The sequence below is a fragment of the Pristiophorus japonicus genome, chromosome 8 (genome assembly GCF_044704955.1).
Source record: "Pristiophorus japonicus isolate sPriJap1 chromosome 8, sPriJap1.hap1, whole genome shotgun sequence".
Classification (NCBI taxonomy): Eukaryota; Metazoa; Chordata; class Chondrichthyes; family Pristiophoridae; genus Pristiophorus; species Pristiophorus japonicus.
In genome coordinates, this window is record NC_091984.1 from 22,949,238 (window position 1) to 22,970,438 (window position 21,201).

Here is a 21,201-nt window from a genome sequence, read left to right on the forward strand (position 1 = left end):
TCTCAATGACAACTTCTCTGCAGAAACGCAGCCTTTTGACACAATCAGCCTCGCTCATGTCCAGGTACGAGCGCCTGGCTCGATATTGCCGACGTGGGTAAGGTCTCCTGCCCATCAGCCTACGGGCTATGATGTTCCTGGTGCCGTGAGCTTTAATCAATTCTCTCCTATGCAGTGAATTGATGGCAAACCATTGCATAATCCGTGGTGTTGACAATGCAGCACCCATACTTGAATTACAAATTTAACTTTTAAACTTGCTGGCTGGCTGGCTCTCCCTCCCGGTGCTTTGTACGCCTCCCCTGTCTCCTGGCTGAACGGCCTGCAGCCTATAAAAATAACTTCACAGCTGTGGAGGCGTTGCCTCTGTATGTGGCCCCAACCGTGTCCCTCCCCTTTCTGCTGGCCGAATGGCCTCAAGCTCCGCAGCTCAAAGGCTGCTTGCTGTCGTCTCTGTGGATGACCTGACGCCGCCCCTGTTTCCTGGCCGAATGGCCTCAAGCTCCGCAGCTCGAAGGCTGCTGCTGCTGCTGCGTCACACAGGTAGGAATTTCAATGTACTTTTTATTTGCTTTATTTATAATTTTTTATTCAGGATGGCTCTTTATTTGTATAAGTGAGACTGTTGAATGCTTGTAAAATTTAATTACTTCCCTTCATCCCCTCCCCCCACCCCCCGTTACCTACGCCTGATTTGTAAGTGTAGGCAAGGTTTTTCTGAGCATACAAAAATCTACACTTACTCCATTCTAAGTTAGTTTGGAGTAAGTTTTTACTGCCTAAACTTGCAAAACATGCGTAAGTGGCCGGAAACTCCCCCTTTTGAAAAAATAAATCTGTTCTAAAATGAAACTGTTCTAACTCACTAGAACTGGAGCAAACTAAATGCCGAGAATTATAATTTCTAAGATACTCCATTCTAAACTAGTTGCTCCAAAAAAATAGGAACAACTCAGGCCGAAACTTGACCCGGGAACATGGGAAGAGGAGTAGGTGTTTCAGCCCCTCGAGCTTGTTCCACCATTCAATGAGATCATGGATGATCTGTATCCTAACTCCATCCACCTGCTTTGGCCCCAAATCCTATTAGACCCTTGTCTAGAAATAAATTTATCAATCTCAGATTTAAAATTATTAATTGAGCTAGCATCTACTGCTTTTTGTGAGAGAGAGTTCCACACTTCATAGAATCATTGGATCAGAGAAATTTACAGCACAGAAGGCCATTCGGCCCATTGTGTCCATGCTGGCTGACAAAGAGCTATCTAGCCTAATCCCACTTTCCAGCTCTTAGTCCATAGCCTTGTAGGTTACGGCACTTCAAGTGCATATCCAAGTACTTTTTAAACGCTATGATGGTTTAGAAACATAGAAAATAGGTACAGGAGTAGGCCATTCGGCCCTTCTAGCCTGCACCGCCATTCAATGAGTTCATGGCTGAACATGCAACTTCAGTACCCCATTCCTGCTTTCTCGCCATACCCCTTGATCCCCCTAGTAGTAAGGACCTCATCTAACTCCTTTTTGAATATATTTAGTGAATTGGCCTCAACAACTTTCTGTGGTAGAGAATTCCACAGGTTCACCACTCTCTGGGTGAAGAAGTTCCTCCGCATCTCAGTCCTAAATGGCTTACCCCTTATCCTTAGACTGTGACCCCTGATTCTGGACTTCCCCAACATTGGGAACATTCTTCCTGCATCTAACCTGTCTAAACCCATCAGAATTTTAAACGTTTCTATGAGGTCCCCTCTCAATCTTCTGAACTCCAGTGAATACAAGCCCAGTTGATCCAGTCTTTCTTGATAGGTCAGTCCCGCCATCCCGGGAATCAGTCTGGTGAACCTTCGCTGCACTCCCTCAATAGCAGGAATGTCCTTCCTCAGGTTAGGAGACCAAAACTGTACACAATACTCCAGGTGTGGCCTCACCAAGGCCCTGTACAACTGTAGCAACACCTCCCTGCCCCTGTACTCAAATCCCCTCACTATGAAGGACAACATGCCATTTGCTTTCTTAACCGCCTGCTGTACCTGCATGCCAACCTTCAATGACTGATGTACCATGACACCCAGGTCTCGTTGCACCTCCCCTTTTCCTAATCTGTCACCATTCAGATAATAGTCTGTCTCTCTGTTTTTACCACCAAAGTGGATAACCTCACATTTATCCACATTATACTTCATCTGCCATGCATTTTACCACTCACCTAACCTATCCAAGTCACTCTGCAGCCTCATAGCATCCTCCTCACAGCTCACACTGCCACCCAACTTAGTGTCGTCCGCAAATTTGGAGATACTACATTTAATCCCCTCGTCCAAATCATTAAGGTACAATGTAAACAGCTGGAGCCCCAGCACAGAACCTTGCGGTACCCCACTAGTCACCACCTGCCATTCTGAAAAGTACCCATTTACTTCTACTCTTTGTTTCCTGTCTGACAACCAGTTCTCAATCCATGTCAGCACACTACCCCCGATCCCATGTGCTTTAACTTTGCACCTTAATCTCGTGTCGGATCTTGTCGAAAGCCTTCGGAAAGGCCAAATATACCACATCAACTGGTTCTCCCTTGCCCATTCTACTGGAAACATCCTCAAAAAATTCCAGAAGATTTGTCAAGCATGATTTCCCTTTCACTAATCCATGCTGACTTGGACCTATCATGTCACCTCTTTCCAAATGCGCTGCTATGACATCCTTAATAATTGATTCCATCATTTTACCCACTACCAATGTCAGGCTGACCGGTCTATAATTCCCTGTTTTCTCTCTCCCTCCTTTTTTAAAAAGTTTCTGCCTCTACCACTCTTTCAGGCAGTGAGTTCCAGATCCATACCACCCTCTGAGTAAAAACATTTCTCCTCAAAAATGTCTCCTCATTTCTACCACCCTTTGTATGAAATAGTGTTTCCTAACTTCTCTCCTGGCCAGGCTCTGATTATGTCCCCTATCCTAGATTCCTCCACTGGCAGACAAGATTCTCTCTATCTACCCTATCAGTTCCTTTCAAAATCTAAAACCTCAAACAAATCTCCCCTTAACCTTCGCCTCAACTACAAGTAGCAAGTTCCACATTCTAACCACTCTCTGGGTTTAGAGGTTTTTTTTTTAATTCCTTATTTGATTTATTAGTGACTATCTTATATTTAAGACCCCTAATTTTGGACTCCCCCGCATGGAAATGTCTTCTCCACGTCTACCCCATCAAACCCCTTCATAATTTTAAAGACCTCGATTAGGTCACTCCTTGGCCTGTCCTGTCTTTCCTGATAGTAATTTACTGATAGCACAATTAGCCTTTGTGACTCAGGGGTACCCTGGAGAAAATATCAGCCCGATTTACCACTCCTGATCCAATGACACATGCTGAAAAGTGCACATATTGTGATTGGCTGAGGACAGCATCCGTCTGGGTCATGATGCCCCCATCTCAAATAGCTTGCCAGCGCACACTGTCTTGGCCCATGCATGAAAAATGAACATTTAGAAAAGATACCAGGCAAGGCCCATAGAACCCTACTCTAACATGTGTCAAATGTTTTCAACAACAAGTATTTATATAGCACCTTTAACGTAATATCCCTATCTCTGTAATCTCCTCCAGCCCCACAACCCACCCCCCTCCCCCCGCCCCAAGATGTCTGTGCTCCTCTAACTCTACCCTCTTGAGCATTCCTGATTATAATCGCTCAACAATTGGTGGCCGTGCCTTCTGTTGCCTAGGCCCCAAGCTCTAGAACTCCCTAACTAAACCTCTCCGCCTCTCTACCTCTCTTTCCTCTTTCAAGGCACTACTTAAAACATACCTCTGTGTCACCTGCGCTTATGCGGCTTGATGTCAAATATTTATCTCGTAATGCTCCTGTGAAGCGCCTTGGGACACTTCACTATTTTAAAAGTGCTCTATAAATACAAGTTGTTATTGTAGTATAATTCACAGGAGTATTATAAGACAAAACGTTTGACACCGAGCCACGTAAGGGGAAATTAGGGCAGATGTCAAGGAGGTAGGTTTTAAGGAGCGTCTTAAAGGAGGAGAGATAGAGAGGCGGACAGGTTTAGGGAGGGAATTCCAGACCTCAGGGCCTAAGCAACAGAAAACCCTTTCGGGGGTAAGGGTTGAGCATGGGGAGGGGGGTGACAAATAATACACATATTGATTAGTCTCGCTTTCAAAATTTCTTCTGGCCGAGAATAGTGACTTATTCTGCTTTATAACTGTTGCTGTATTTTCCCCTTTATTATTAGTGTGAGGGTGACTGTGTAATTATTTTTCAGACTTCCGATGAGGGTGGTGGGGAGGGGAGAAACCAAGGTTGTTACTGCTAGTCATGTTGTATACCTAGTGAGAGAAAATTTACAGCCAGGATTTAATAGGCAGGATGTTGTGGCTCGATGCCAGCTAGGGATGTCAATTCATAAAACGGACTGCAAATAGAAACTAATAAAGAACCAGTGGAGTGCTCTGTAGTAAATCTGGATCTGAAAATGACTGGAGTATTTCCAGCACTTACAGAACCATCCGCTCAGTCTTACTTCCATTCCACGCCGAGTCCAACCCGGGTTCTGAGCCTGATTCCCGTTCTTATTGCAAATAGCTGGAGCTGTGAGAATGTGAACCTTTGGAACGACTGTCCCGAGTGAATTTCCTCGAGGCCCTCGGAGGCTTAGACACAAATCGTCCAATCGCACTGGGGGTGATTAATCCGTGGTTAATATTGTGTCTTTTATCAGTGGCGGAGGACCGCATTTGGCGGGATGTGTTCAAAGTGTTTCCCCCCTTGTGACAGGGGAATCCCTCGCAGATCGCACGGAAGCCCCGGGGCCAGACTCGCAGTTTTGTGCACGGTCGTGCCAGTGGCTTTTACGTCGACAGTTGATGGTTAAGAACGAGATTTGTTTGCTTTTCGACAAAATGATTTTAAAATCAGCGTGTTTGTAATCAAATATCCGGGATTAATGTGCGTGTGTGTGGTTTGTTGTAACTTTTAAACTGGCAGAGTGACACTGATGCACTGTTACATGTCGGTGCAGCACCTGCATTGGCTAGGGTCTGCCAACAAACATTGTCAATTTCTGCCTTCCTGTCTGCACCTTTGCACTTAGATACTGACAACTTCTAGACATTAAACAAAAACCTCCTCCCCTTTTTATTTGCACAATAGCCGGTTTGTGGAATAACGTTTCTTGGCGCATTCATTTTATTGCACAGCATCCCCTCTTTTTAAAAAAAAACTGGAACTATAAACTTTTTAAAAAATTGTATGTCTGTAAGCTTGTAATGTTTGCAGCTCCACACTGTGGATGTGGACGTATTGTGTACTGCAATTGCAGAGTTAATCATTAAACAGAACCAGGCAGATTTCCGGAGGCTTCCGAGAGAGCTGCCTGCCATGTTAGCAGCTGTGTGTGCTGTGCTCTGTGAATATATCACATTTGGCGGCGAGCTGGGATTTTTCGGATGATTTAAAGCTTAAATTTTGTCGGGGAAGGATTCAGCCAGCCGGCAGAGAGACTTTGGCAGTTTCTGCCTTTGGAAAAAGCTACAAAATCCGAGGTAAAATACAGCACACGGTGTGAACAGCTAGAGATTAAAATGGTAGGTGTAATCGGACATTTAGGGGAATATAGACACGACTGGGAACGTTTTAAAGCGTATGTGGAACGGCTAGAAATGTATTTCACTGCAAATAACATAATCAAAGTTCCAGACAATGCAGTCCAGAATCGGGCTGTGTTGGAATGTAAGAAAGCGATCTTCTTATCGGAGGCGGGTCCGGCTTTATACGAAACCCTTGTAAATCTGCTTTTGCCTGACGAGCCAAAGGACACAATGCTTAAAGATATTTTAATGAAGCTGGAGCAGCACTATAACCCCAAACCGTTAGAAATTGCTGAAAGCTATCATTTCGGGATTTGGAATCAAAAGACTGATGAAGGTATCAGTGATTACATTGTAGCACTAAAAAAGCTATTGATGCACTATAATTTTGGAAACTTTCAAAACCGAGCATTACGGGATCGTTTTGTTTGTGGGGTGAAAAATGATGCGATCAGAAGGAAGTTATTGATGACGATGACTTGACTTTTGAGATTGCTTGTCCGACAGTGAGGTCGATGGGCATGACTGAACAATATTCCCGAGAATTAAATAATGATTACGGTCATCAGTCAACCAAGATAAATCACCTGCAGGTTCAAAGTAAAAGACGGTGAGGGCCCAAAGTCTCAGAAACTGGAAATTCTAATAGAGCGTCGCAGTCGTGTTATAGGTGCCTGGGACAACACATTGCTCAAAGTTGTCCATACGTGAAGGCAGAGTGTTTCTTCTGCAGAAAGACTGGGCATCTTGCGAAGGCATGCCAACTGAAGGGTAAACCAGCTTCCAAAGCTATGAGTCCAGCGTTCAAAGCTATGAGTAGAAATCCCAAGAGACTACATAGCATGGAAGGACAACAGGACGAGGAGATGTTAGAGTTACACATCATCAGGAGCACGAGGTTAACGAACAGCAATTCGGAAAGCATCAAAATCCACATAGATGTTGCGGGATTCAAGATACCAATGGAAATTGACACGGGTGCATCCGTGAGTGTAGTACCGGAGTCGCTATACCGCGATATACCGGAGAAATCCAAGATAGAGCTGCGAGGCTACTAGGGAGAGAAAATTCCTGTGGTAGGTCGTATCACCGTACCGGTGAAATATAAAGATCAATTTCAGAACTTGCCTCTAACAGTAGTGAAAGGAGACAAGCCTGCCTTACTAGGAAGAAATTGGTTGAGCTCACTGAAGCTGGATTGGAGTAAAATTTTCTGTGTGGAAGCGAGATTTTCATCAACGGGTGAGATTATCAAGAAGTATCCGAAGGTGTTCTGTGAAACGGACAGTCCGATCCAAGGCTTCAAGGCGAGTGTCAGGGTACAGAAGGACGCTAGATCGGTTTACTACAAGCCACGTTCTGTACCATATGCACTCAAGGAGAAAGTTGAGCAAGAACTCAAAAGACTAGAGACTGAGAACATTATTTGTAAGATAAATCGATGTAATTGGGCTACACCCATTGTTGTTGTACCTAAGTCTGGTGCTAAGGTAAGATTGCGTGGTGATTAGAAAGAAACCATAAATCAGGTTCTAGAGGGTAATGTCCCCAATACATTGCCGAATATAGATTTGTTCACAACACTGACAGGTGGTCAGATCTTCTCAAAACTGGATCTTATGAATGCCTACTTACAGCTTGAACTAAATGAGGAGTCCAAGTCATGTTTGACTATAAATACTCATCTAGGCCTATATCAATTTAATAGGCTACCGTTTGGAGAGTCTGCCACCCCTGCCATATTCCAAGGGGTGATGAACCAGATTTTGCAAGGTATTGAAGGGGTAGTATGTTATTTGGATGACATACTAATTTCAGCACCAAATAGGCAAATTTGTAAGAACATATTGAATGAAGTCCTCAAACGGCTAGAGAAGCACAGAGTACGAGTGTCTGCTCGTAAGTGAGAGTTATTTAAAAACTCAGTGGCGTACTTAGGGTACAGAGTAGACAAAGGTGGTTTACATCTAACCATGGAAAAATTGGATGCAATTAGAAATGCACCCACTCCCAGGAATGTCACTGAATTTCGTTCATTCTTGGGTGTGTTGAACTATTATGGGAAGTTCCTACCAAATTTGGCAACAATATTACATCCACTGAATGAACTTTTGAAAAAACAGGCCCATTAGAAGTGGCCAAAAGAATGCGATACAGCATTCAAGGAGTGTAAAAGCAAATTGGTAGAGAGCACCATGTTAGTTCACTATGACATATCTAAGGAGATTAAGCTAGCATGTGATACCTCTCCATATGGAGTTGGGGCAATGATCTCTCATGTATTACGTAGTGGGGAGGAGAAACCAATTGCTTTTGCTTCACGCACTCTCAGTGCCAGTGAGAATAATTATGCGCAAATTGAAAGGGAAGCTTTGGCATTAATTTTTGGGGTCAAGACGTTTCACAAATACTTGCATGGTTGTAAGTTTACCATTGTTACGGACCATAAGCCCCTAACAGCAATCCTCCATCCAAAGTCCCCAGTTCCAACATTAGCTGCAGCCCGAATGCAGAGATGGGCTTTGATTTTGTCAGCATATACATAGGATATTGAATACAGATGATCAGCTGATCACAGTAATGCTGATGCAATGTCTAGATTGCCTTCCCAATCACAAGTTACACCCGATAGGGAAGAAGTGTTTTATTTTTCATACATTGATGAACTGCCAATCACAACTGAAGAGATTGGTAGAGCAACCAAACGTGACCCAGTGATGTCAAAGGTGTATGATTATATTGCAATTGGATGGCCAAACCAGGTAACAGACAAAGATACACATCCATTCCTCATTCGTAGGAATGAATTATCAGTCGATAAAGATTGTATCATGTGGGGTGCAAGAGTGGTTGTACCAAATAAATTGAGGTCCAAATTATTTGGAGACCTCCACGACCAGCACCTGGGAATGTGGTTGACCAAGAGTTTTGCACGCAGTTATTTATGGTGGCCAGATCTTGATAAAGATATAGAGTACATCATGAGTCAGTGTACGACATGTCAATCGGTAAGCAAGCAACCACCACCAGTACCATTACAGCCATGGAAATGGCCTCCCAGGGTGTGGCAAAGGATACATATTGATTTTGCTGAGTTAGAAGGACAACAATTGTTCATTGTGATAGCCATTCAAAGTGGGTTGAGGTGTTTCCAATGTGGAAAATAACAAGTAAAACATTGGACATTTTACAAAAATTATTTTCTGCATTTGGCCTCCCTGAAGAAATTATTTTGGATAAGGGACCACAATTTCGTTCAGAAGAATTTGCACAATTCAGGAGCAAAAATGATGTGAAACATACCAAGGTTCCACCATACCATCCTGCTTCGAATGGTGCAGCAGAACGTAATGTACAAATTGTAAAACGTGCCCTCATAAAACAAATGTTAGATCCAAATCCAAGGAAACGACAGTTGTCATTGGATCACTAATTGGCTAATTTTTTGATTACATATCGAAATACTCCTCATACAACTACTGGTAGAACACCAGCAGAGTTGTTTCTCAAACAACAGCCACGAACCAGATTCTCGTTGATAAAGCCAAATTTGGAACAGTCCGTAGAAGAGACACAATTAAGACAGAAAGAGAATCACGATAGAGGTAGAGTAAAAGAGAGAAGTGTGAAATTAAACCAGAAGGTGAGAGTGAAGAACCATCACCATAAATGGTTAAAGTGGTTACCAGGGCCTTGGTGAGGCCTCACCTGGAATATTGTGTTCAATTTTGGTCTCCTAATCTGAGGAAGGACGTTCTTGCTATTGAGGGAGTGCAGCGAAGGTTCACCAGACTGATTCCAGGGATGGCTGGACTGACATAGGAGGAGAGACTGGATCAACTGGGCCTTTATACACTGGAGTTTAGAAGGATGAGAGGGGATCTCATAGAAACGTATAAGATTCTGATGGGACGGGACAGGTTAGATGCGGGAAGAATGTTCCCAATGTTGGGGAAGTCCAGAACCGGGGACACAGTCTTAGGATAAGGGGTAGGCCATTTAGGACTGAGATGAGGAGAAACTTCTTCACTCAGAGAGTTGTTAACCTGTGGAATTCCCTGCCGCAGAGAGTTGTTGATACCAGTTCATTGGATGTATTCAAGACGGAGTTAGATATGGCTCTTACAGCTAAAGGGATCAAGGGGTATGGAGAGAAAGCGGGAAAGGGGTACTGAGGTGAAGGATCAGCCATGATCTTATTGAATACATGCTCGAAGGGCCGAATGGCCTACTCCTGCACCTATTTTCTATGTTTCTATGTTTCTATGTAGGAAGAGTGGTGAAGATATGTGGTCCTCGCACAAATTTGGTAAAGATGTTTGATAATGGACAGGTTAAGGTTGTTCATATTGATCATATTTTACCTACAGACATGGAAGGAGTTGAAGGTGGGAATGATTCAATTATTTCTGACTCATCAGATAGTTTTGATACACCAGTAGCAAATCCTAAATCCAATGTACTGGAAACAAATCCAGGAGAGAATCAGAATGAAAGTCGGAGTCCGAGTCAGGAAAACAAAGAGCCTGAAGTTAGAGTGAGTTCAAATGAAAATCAAGGAAATTCCATGGAGGAAAACGTTCCTCAGGATGAGCCTCGAATGAGTGTGAAATCGACACCATGTTTGGAAGGTTCTGTTCGAGAGCGAAGGTATCCTCTTCGAAACAGAAAACATGTGGTAAAGTTAAATTTGTAAATATCGAAAAAAATAAGTTGATATCCTGTGTTATGTATAAACATGAAAGTTATGTATGATGTTTGTTATAATAACTTCTTCATTAAGGAGGGAGAAATGTAATGTCTGTAAGCTTGTCATGTTTGTAGCTCCACACTGTGGATGTGGCGGTATTGTGTACTGTAACTGCAGAGTTAATCATTAAACAGAACCAGGCAGATTTCCGGAGGCTTCGGAGAGAGCTGCCTGCCATGTTAGGAGCTGTGTTCTGTGAATATATTACAAATAGGATATATATATCCACACCATGCTTCGCTTCATTGCTTGTTACTTAAAATGAGCAGTCAGACCATCGGTGACTGGTCGGATGCAGCTGGAGGAGAATCAGCACAAAGTTTTTTTTTTGACTTGGCCCTGCAGGAATTGAACTCGGGGTTGTGCTCCTGGGAACAGAATCCCCAATCTGCCTTCGTTACAATGTAGTCCTGCAAGCCAGCATCATCAGCCCCTCCACACACACACACACAAAAGGATACAAGAGTTGCATCAGGGAGGCGCTGTTGCAGTTTGTGTGTGTGTGTTTAAAATTCTTCAAGTGAGAAAAAGGTTTCGCTGCATCTCAGTCGGGACCCGCTCAGCCCCCGAACAGGTTTCTGGAAGGCCGCCAGAGCCCTGGGGGCAGCACGCGCACTTTATACCGCGGGGCCGGAGTGACAGCCGCGTCCGCCCGCTACAACTGCAGCCTCGGTATACCGGAGCGGCGCCAAGCGGGCTTGTCATTATCCGTGAGAGCGGCACAATGGGGGCCCAAGGATGCTTTAAGTTTGATTTGCAAAGCTTTTTAAAAAAAAAAAATGAGGGTGGTGGGGAGGGTTATTGATTATTTGTGTGTGTGTGATATATATATATATATATAAAAAGTTGGTGATTTGTGGTATTTAAAAATATATATCTTTGCTGGAAAAATGTCTTTGCAATCACACAGCGCCTAACTTCCGTCCTCCCCTCTCTCGCTCCCCGGCACGAGTTCGCATGACTTGTGCAGCAGGAGATGGTGAGAGTCAGCGCCTCCCTCCCGCCCTGGGATTACACCAAACGTGGCAGGAGCCGGCCAGCTCCGACTGAAACAGGTTCTGACTAGTCGAGCCGCGCCTGCCAGCTAGCGTTTAGCTTCATTATTTTTTTTGGGTTTGAAAGAAAAAAACACACACACAAAAGTAGAACTTGGGACATGGGCAGGGGGGGGGAGAAAGGTGACAAACATCAGTGATTTTGAGCCAGAAAGAAAGCAGATTGCACCGTGTTTGTTTTATTTATATATAGAGAGAGAGATAACAAAGTGAGGTGAATATTGTGGAAGGATGCACTCCCATCCTCAGCCGGTGCTGCAATAAGTGTTTGTGTCAGGTTAAGAGTGAGGAAGGTTGTGTCTATTTTATATAAATCCCCCCCCCCCCCCAACCACACACACACACACACACATATATTAAATCCCTATTGGTGTTTTTCTCAAGCGCCCCTATTTTTTTGTGAATAGGAAGTAAACAGGGGCTCAGCACCACGTCGTCATAAAAAGCAGCAGCAGCAGCAAAGCGAAAGGATCCTCGCCGCAAAAGGGGAGAATGTGCCCGGCCGCCCGCCTCCTCCTCTCACACTGGAGGGAAGCGCTCCGCTCTGTCTAGAGACCGCACAGACAGACAGGCAGAGAGAGAGAGGAGGAGAGGCGAGGACGCGGCGGCGATTCGTCGCGGGCAGTGCCCGGCCACTCAGGACCCGGTAAGTACAGAGAGAGAAAGAGAGAGACTAAGACAAAATGACTGCAGAGCAATGTTCCAGCGATCTCCCTCCCTCTCCATTGTTGCTCAAGATCAAAGCAGCAAGCCAACCGTTTGCTATTCGCCTTGTGCAGCTGCCACCATAGGGGCTTCAGTGTGTGATATTTGGGGCCGGCTCAGGGACAGGAGGAGGGAGGGAATTAAAACACAAGCCTCCCTCGCCTTGTTAATGTTGTGATGTTTCTTGAGTTTCACTGCCTGCACTCTCCCTGCTATGGCGGTTTAGGTTTGAGCCTTGTAAATGCACCCAGTGCAGTGCTTGTTAGGTTTGATGATGCCTGCATGATCCCCTCACCACCCAGTGCACTCACAGCAATCATTTTAACTGAATCCAGGGGTAAATAATCTCAGCGATTTGCGTCATATTTTGCTGAATGGGAAAAGTGGCAGCCGGTCCAATGCAGTTTGTTGTGTGATGAGTTTGGGTTTTTCATCGCTGACATTTCTGATTTTTAAAAACATTTTGCTTTGGGAAGCTATTGGGGGAGAAATAGCCCATAAACATCAGTCTGAGGGCGGAATGACCTATTCCCAGAACATTGTGTATTTGATCCTCTTTTTTTTCTTCTCATGTCACTCTGGCAAACCTACCGTGTAGTGTAACTTCTTGTAACTTTTAAGAAAATTATATATTAATCTGAATGTTATCTGCGAAGAAGACACAATTTCGAAGAATCGTGCAAAACTTGAAGTGGCAAATTTGTGTTCTCAAGGGGATCATAGTTTGGAACTTGTTACAACACATTCCCAACAAATGTATTTTCCTTGGATTTTTTTCTCTCTAAAAACTGAGACAATGTACGGGTTTTATTTTGTGGGAACTCATCATCTTGAAATACTGCTGCATGCTCTATGACATAGTTGCTGTACTCTAATGCAGTTACATAGTAACTAGTGTGGCAGTGAGCTAATTGGTACATAATTTATGGTGCTGTGAATGATCATTTCTCCCCCAATCAACGGAAGAAAAAGTTGAGGATTAGAAAGTCATTTGGCCTATGGAGCTTGGCCCAAGTGTTCTCCAACTCACCAGCCTAACATCCAATTGTAGTTTGAACATCAATGATGTAGAATTGTACAATTGTAACAGTACAGAAGGTACCCATTCAGCTGGTGCAGGCACTCTGAAAGAGCTAGCCCAACTTTTAGTTGTTTTTCTTTTTCAAATATTTATCAACTTACCTTTTTAAAAAAAAAAAATAAATCTGTTACAGGTTCTGTTTCCATCGCTGTTTCTGTAAGGGATATTCCATTCCGTATCCTCTTAACAGCTGGGGCCTAACCAATGATTTACAAAAGTTTAGCATAACATTCTTGCTTTTGTACACGACGCATTTTTAAAAATTTAACTTGCCCTTTGTCCTTTTGGTGATCATCATCATCATAGGCAGTCACTCGGAATCGAGGAAGACTTGCTTCCACTCAAGAAGTGAGTCCTTTTGGTGGCTGAACAGTCCAATACGAGAGCCACAGACTCTGTCACAGGTGGGACAGATAGTCGTTGAGGGAAAGGGTGGGTGGGACTGGTTTGCCGCATACTCTTTCCGCTGCCTGTGCTTGATTTCTGCATGCTCTCGGCGTTGAGACTCGAGGTGCTCAGCGCCCTCTCGGATGCACTTCCTTCACTTAGGGCAGTCTTGGGCCAGGGACTCCCAGGTGTCAGTGGGGATGTCACACTTTATCAGGGAGGCTTTGAGAGTGTCCTTAAGTTCATGTTCACTCACTGACCAGTGGCAATCATTTCTATTTACCTTATCACTCCCCCTGCTACCCCCTCCCCATATTAGTAAATCTTTATTTAACATCTGTAATGTCTTGTCTAAGACCTGATGTGTCTCGAAATAATAGTCTCGGTTTAAGTCATTTCATAGAATGATACAGCGCAGAAGGAGGCCATTCAGCCCATTGTGCCTGTGCTGGCACTTCGAAAGAACTATCCAAATCAATCCTACTCCCCTGCCCTTTTTCTCATAGGAAACATGTGCATGGCTATCAAGTGTTTATATAATTCCCTTTTGAAAGTTATTATTGAATCTGCTTCCATCACCCTTTCAGGCAGTGAAAATCATAACTGTGCATTTAAAAAAAAATCTCCATTTCGCCTCTGTTCCTTTTGCCAATTATCATAAATTTGTGTCCCCTGGTTACTGATATTTCTGCCACTGGAAACATTTTCTCCTGATTTACTCTATCAAAACCCTTCATGATTTTGAATACCTCTATTAAAAGTCCCCATAACCTTCTCTGCTCAAAGGAGAACAACCCCAGCTTCTCCAGTCTCGCCACATAACTGAAGTCCCGCATCCCTGGTACCATTCTAGTAAATCTCTGCTGCATCCTCGCTAGGACCTTAACATCCCTCCTAAAGTGTGATGCCCAGAATTGGACGCACAACTCCAACTGGGGCCTTACCAGTGATTTATAAAAGTTTAGCATAACTGCCGTGCTATTGTGTTCCATGCCTCTGTTTACAAAGCCAAGGATCCCGAATGCTATTTAACAGCCTTCTCAATTTATCCTGCCACCTTCAAAGACTTATGCCATTTAATACTTTGTATGTGCCTCAGTGAGACCCTCCTTTAACTAGCACTCCTCTAGACTGCAGAGTTTAAGTTCATCCCATCTTTCCTTGTAGATCATACCCTTTACATTTGGGATCATTCGCTTTACACTTGGGATCACACTTTTTGCTCTTCACTACTCCCTTTTGAAATGTGCCATCCAAATTGGGTAATAAAGTCAAAATTACTTCAATAGACTTCAACGGAGCTGTTCTGGCTATGTATCATCATATGTTCTTAACTTAAAACCGAAATCACTGTAAACACACAGCAGACCTGTTAGCCTCTGGAGGAAACACACAAGTCAACATTTTAGGCTGGGCCCGACTTCAGTACAATGAAATAAAGGATTAACAAGCCTATTAATAGAATCTGAAGGGATAAGGGAAAAACAAATGAACAGAGAGAAAGTGTCACTTGAATGATTGTGAGGTGATGTAACAGATAATCTGTTGAGCAATGGAAAAAAGCATTAAACAAAGAACACGTCAATTGCTGAGACATTAGGAAGGTTTTCCCCAAGGAAAAGCAAGAAAATGGGAAAGATGGAAAAGTTAGGAAGCCTGCATATCAGGCCTGAAACTAAAACAGAAATTGCTGATAAGGTACATTGGGTCGGCCAGCTCCGAACAAAGAGAAAGCAGATCAACAACCCCTCTTCGCACTGCCTGCACTTACCTCCACCCACTCTGTGTTCTGATGAGTGGTCTCACTCCCTCTGCCCCCTCCCCCACCCCATTTAAAAAACAATATGTCTCCTGGCCTTCTGGACACTGATCCACCCCAAATCACATGCAACCCTTGCTGTTAAAAAAAATAAAATTGATGACCTGATAAAGGTCTTTAAGATTATAGGATGGATGTAGAGAAAATATTTCCACTTATGGGGGAGTCAAAAACTAGTGGCCATAAATATAAGGGCTGAAATTTTCACCACCATTCTGTGCCTTTTTTTGGCCTACGTTTTTTTGGGTAGCAGATTAAAATCTGCAAGTTTTGCCAAAATTGTTGCGCCATCCTAAATTACTTACGGCCGATTTTTTTAAGTTCCCGATTTTCTGACGTCACTGGGGATGCTGGCTGCTGGCATCGCCATTTCTGGACATTTAAGCGAGTTTGGCCAAGTAGGATTTTTTTCAAAAATGGCGCAGTGCACCGTTTTGAAAAACCTTACCTGCACTTAAGAAAATCGGTGCAGAGAAGGCGCCATTGTTTTCGTGGGGCTGAAGACACAGCACCGGGATTGGGGGGCCTTTCGGTCCGGGATAGTAGCGGCACTGGGGCGCTACAAAAAAACAGTAACCTAATGTGCGATTGTGTGTGGAATTACTTTCATTTTATCGAAAATTAAATAAATAAATATTGCAGAGTATGATAGTTTGTCGCTACAATCTTCCAATAAACAGAAGTGAAAAGATCTTGGCAATGGTAATATGTACCTGCATCTGTCTTGCTGCATCTATGTTTCACTTTGCAGCCTCAGCCCTTCAGTGTGTCCCTCGTTACCCTGGCAACCTCAGTTTTTTGGCGCAGACCTTAAGCTCCACCCACAGAGCTTAAGGACAATCTGCGCCACTCCAAAATGAAAGGTTATGCCGGCGGAACTTGCAACTTTTTTTTGGCGCAGTTGGTCAGTAAAAATTCGGACGAACTTCTACAACTGCACCAAACATCGGTCATGTGGAAAATTGTCCCCTAAGATAGTCACTAATAAATCCAACAGGGAATTCAGGAGAAACTTCTTTACCCAAAGGGAGAGGTAAGAATATGGAACACAGGGAGTGGTTGAGGTGAATAGCATGGATGCATTTAAGTGGAAGCTAGATAAGCACATGAGAGAGAGAGAAAGGAATTGGATGTTGTGTAATGAGAGAGGATTAATTAGCAATCTCGTTGTGCGAGGCCCCTTGGGGAAGAGTGACCATAATATGGTGGAATTCTACATTCGGATGGAGAATGAAACAGTTAATTCAGAGACCATGGTCCAGAACTTAAAGAAGGGTAACTTTGAAGGTATGAGGTGTGAATTGGCTAGGATAGATTGGCGAATGATACTTAAGGGGTTGACAGTGGATGGGCAATGGCAGACATTTAGAGACCGCATGGATGAACTACAACAATTGTACATCCCTGTCTGGCGTAAAAATAAAAAAGGGAAGGTGGCTCAACTGTGGCTATCAAGGGAAATCAGGGATAGTATTAAAGCCAAGGAAGTGGCATACAAATTGGCCAGAAATAGCAGCGAACCCGGGGACTGGGAGAAATTTAGAACTCAGCAGAGGAGGACAAAGGGTTTGTTTAGGGCAGGGAAAATGGAGTACGAGAAGAAGCTTGCAGGGAACATTAAGATGGACTTCAAAAGCTTCAATAGATATGTAAAGAGAAAAAGGTTAGTAAAGACAAACATAGGTCCCCTGCAGTCAGAATCAGGGGAAGTCATAACGGGGAACAAAGAAATGGCAGACCAATTGAACAAGTACTTTGGTTTGGTATTCACTAAGGAGGACACAAACAACTTTCCAGATATAAAAGGGGTCAGAGGGTTGAGTAAGAAGGAGGAATTGAGGGAAATCCTTATTAGTCGGGAAATTGTTTTGGGGAAATTGTTGGGATTGAAGGCCGATAAATCCCCAGGGCCTGATGGACTGCATCCCAGAGTACTTGAGGAGGTGGCCTTGGAAATAGCGGATGCATTAACGGTCATTTTCCAACATTCCATAGATTCTGAATCAGTTCCTGTGGAGTGGAGGGTAGCTAATGCAACACCACTCTTTTTAAAAGAAGGGAGAGAGGAAACAGGGAATTATAGACCGGTCAGCCTGACATCAGTAGTGGGTAAAATGATGGAATCAATTTTTAAGGGTGTCATAGCAGCGCATTTGGAAAGAGGTGACATGATAGGTCCAAGTCAGCATGGATTTGTGAAAGGGAAATCATGCTTGACAAATCTTCTGGAATTTTTTGAGGATGTTTCCAGTAGAGTGGACAAGGGAGAACCAGTTGATGTGGTGTATTTGGACTTTCAGAAGGATTTCGACAAGGTCCCACACAAGAGATTAATGTGCAAAGTTAAAGCACATGGGATTGGGGGTTGTGTGCTGCCGTGGATTGAGAACTGGTTGGCAGACAGGAAGTAAAGAGTAGGAGTAAATGGGTACTTTTCAGAATGGCAGGCAGTGACTAATTGGCAAGGTTCTGTGCTGGAGCCCCAGCTGTTTACACTGTACATTAATGATTTAGACGAGGGGATTAAATGTAGAATCTCCAAATTTGTGGATGACACTAAGTTGGGTGGCAGTGTGAGCTGCGAGGAGGATGCTATGAGGCTGCAGAGTGACTTGGATAGGTTAGGTGAGTGGGCAAATGCATGGCAGATGAAGTATAATGTGGATAAATGTGAGGTTATCCACTTTAGTGGTAAAAACAGAGAGACAAACTATTAGCTGAATGGTGACAGATTAGGAAAAGGGGAGGTGCAACGGGTGTCATGGTGCATCAGTCATTGAAGGTTGGCATGCAGTACAGCAGGCGGTTAAGAAAGCAAATGGCATGTTGGCCTTCATAGCGAGGGGATTTGAGTACAGGGGCAGGGAGGTGTTACTACAGTTGTACAGGGCCTTGCTGAGGCCACACCTGGAATATTGTGTACAGTTTTGGTCTCCTAACTTGAGAAAGGACATTCTTGCTATTGAGGAAGTGCAGCGAAGGTTCACCAGACTGATTCCAGGGATGGCAGGACTGACAGATCAAGAAAGACTGGATCAACTGGGCTTGTATTCACTGGAGTTTAGAGGAATGAGAGGGGATCTCATAGAAACGTTTAAAATTATGACGGGTTTAGACAGGTTAGATGCAGGAAGAATGTTCCCAATGTTGGGGAAGTCCAGAACCAGGGGTCACAGTCTAAGGATAAGGGGTAAGCCATTTAGGACCGAGATGAGGAGAAACTTCTTCACCCAGAGAGTGGTAAACCTGTGGAATTCTCTACCACAGAAAGTTGTTGAGGCCAATTCACTAAATATATTCAAAAAGGAGTTAAATATAGTCCTTACTACTAGGGGGATCAAGGGGTATGGCGAGAAAGCAGGAATGGGGTACTGAAGTTGCATGTTCAGCCATGAACTCATTGAATGGCGGTGCAGGCTCGAAGGGCCGAATGGCCTACTCCTGCACCTATTTTCTATGTTATGCTAAAGGGGTTAGATGAAGAGGGGTGGGAGGAGGTTCCTGTGGAACATAAACACCGGCACAGAGCAGTTGGGCCAAATAGCTTGTTCCTGTGCTGTAGGTTGTATGTAATATGATCTTGCTCAGGCCTACAGTTACTAAAGTCAATTTTTGAACCGGAGGGCCACAGAATGTATGGGAGAAAGAAACGATACGAGTTTTAAAAATTGATTCTCCACATTGCTATGACATTGAAAGTGATGAATCAACTATCAGTTCCAGTTCTTGTGCAAATTCAGGTCTCTTCATTCTATACCAGTGGTGTTGATTCTTTTTCCCAATATAGCAATAGTTTGCATTTGTTGATACTAAATTTCATTTGACAAGAATTTTATGACTTATAAGACAATATGAAGGAAGAGCAGTTTTGAAAGGCAGCCATCACTGGGTATAATAATGACAGATGATACTGAGAGTCAAAGAGCTTTTTTTGGAGATGACCTCTGTAAATGAACATGGATCAATAATCAATCCATTTGCAGTATAATGTGATGCTCTATTATATAACTTATGTTGTTAAAAGAATACAGCAAATCCTGAACAACTGAAAATAACATGACCTTTCCCCTTTCCTTTTCTATTTCTAAAACAACATTTTATTGCCCTCAATACTTGGAAAGTGTGGATATAATTTTGTTTACATACCTATGATGTGTGTAAAAAAAAAACATTTCAAGCATGTTATATAAAGGACGCAGCAAGTGGTGTTTGTAATAGATAAGAGCACGCTCGGGGCAGAACTTCATTGCTGGTGGACTAGACTAGTGAAGGCTCGCTTCAGGACATGGATTCTGTCATCCTCAGGTCATAACTCCGTTTCAGAACCACTGTCTGATCATGACAAGGCAAAATTCTGTGGGGTCTTCCAAAGAAATGTATGCCAAATTCACTTCAACTACAGATACATAGGGCCCAAGTTTCCACACGCGCCTAGAACGGCGCAGTCCCGACCTGGACGCCCGTTTTTCGCGCCACAAAGTGCGCCTAAAAAAATCCTCAGTGTTCTCCACCTACCTGCAGGTCCTCTGGCCCTCGGCGCAGCCAGCACGAGCTGTGGGGGGGGGGGGGGGGGACGGAGCCAGGTCCCTGCGCTGAAAACAGTGCCGGGACCTCTGCACATGCGCGCTACAGTGGGCACGCAAGTGCAGTAGCTCCAGGCGCCGAACTGTGTGGGAGGGGCCCGAAGCACGTAGCCCCTAGCCCTGGCCGAATGGCCTCACTGGGGCTGCGTGAATAAGGCTCCTCCCACGGCCAGCTCCTGCTCCCCCCCCCCCCCGACCAGACCCGACACTCACTCCCCGCCCCCCCCTGCCTCCGGACCAGACCCGACACCCGCGCCCCCCCCCCCCGACTGACCCGACTCGACCCGCGCTCGTGTTCCCGCTCCCCGCCTCCCCGACTGGACCCGACCCGCGCTCCTGTTCCCGCTCCGCCCCCCCAACTGGACCCGACCCGACCCGCGCTCCTGTTCCCGCTCCCCGCCCCCCCGACCGGACCCGACTCCCGCTCCCGGACTGGATCCGACCTGACCTCCCCCCCCCCCCCCCCCCTCCCTCCCTCCCTCCCTCCCTCCCTCCCTCCCTCTCTTCCCCTCTCTCTCTCTCTCTCTCTCTCTCTCTCTCTCTCTCTCTCTCTCTCTCTCTCTCCTCCCCCCCCCCCCTCTCTCTCTCCTCCCCCCCCCTCTCTCTCTCTCTCTCCCCCCCTCTCTCTCTTTCTCTCTCTCTCTCTCCCTCCCCGAACCGAACCTCCCCGACCCGACCCAACCCAACGCCACCTACCTGTAAATCTGATGCTGGGGACGGGCCCTGTCCGAAGTCTCGGGCCGGCCCGTTCAGCCTTCGGTCCCAAAAGGCCTGCCTGAAGCACTTTCACGCAGGTAGGAAGATGGTTTATTTAATCTTTTCTTTGCTTATAAATGTTTATTCAGGTTGGATTTATTTGTATAATATTTGTATAAGTATAAATAAGGATTTATTATAGAATTTAATGACTTCCCTTCCCCCCCACCCCCCCACCTCGTTCTGGACGCCTAATTTGTAACCTGCGCCTGATTTTTTAATGTGTAGAACAGGCTTTTTCAGTTCTACAAAAATCTTCACTTGATCCATTCTACTTTAGTTTGGAGTACGTTTTCACTGTGGAAACTTTCAAATCAGGCGTCAGTGGCCGGACACGCCCCCTTTTGAAGAAAAAATTCTGTTCCAAAGTAGAACTGTTCTACCTGACTAGAACTGCAGAAAAAAAAATGTGGAGAATTGCGATTTCTAAAATAGTCCGTTCTCCACCAGTTGCTCC

At 44.6% G+C, this 21,201-nt stretch overlaps 1 protein-coding gene across 1 annotated transcript in view; it reads left to right on the forward strand.

The window, feature by feature from the left end:
- The first annotated feature begins 11,843 nt into the window (after positions 1-11,843).
- The window catches only part of LOC139268432 (volume-regulated anion channel subunit LRRC8D-like), a 96,671-nt gene continuing 87,313 nt past the window's right edge, over positions 11,844-21,201 (forward strand). Inside the window, exon 1 of the mRNA XM_070886565.1 lies at positions 11,844-12,059. The gene's annotated coding sequence lies outside the window, so the exon portion shown is untranslated. The remainder of the gene's footprint in view (positions 12,060-21,201) is intronic.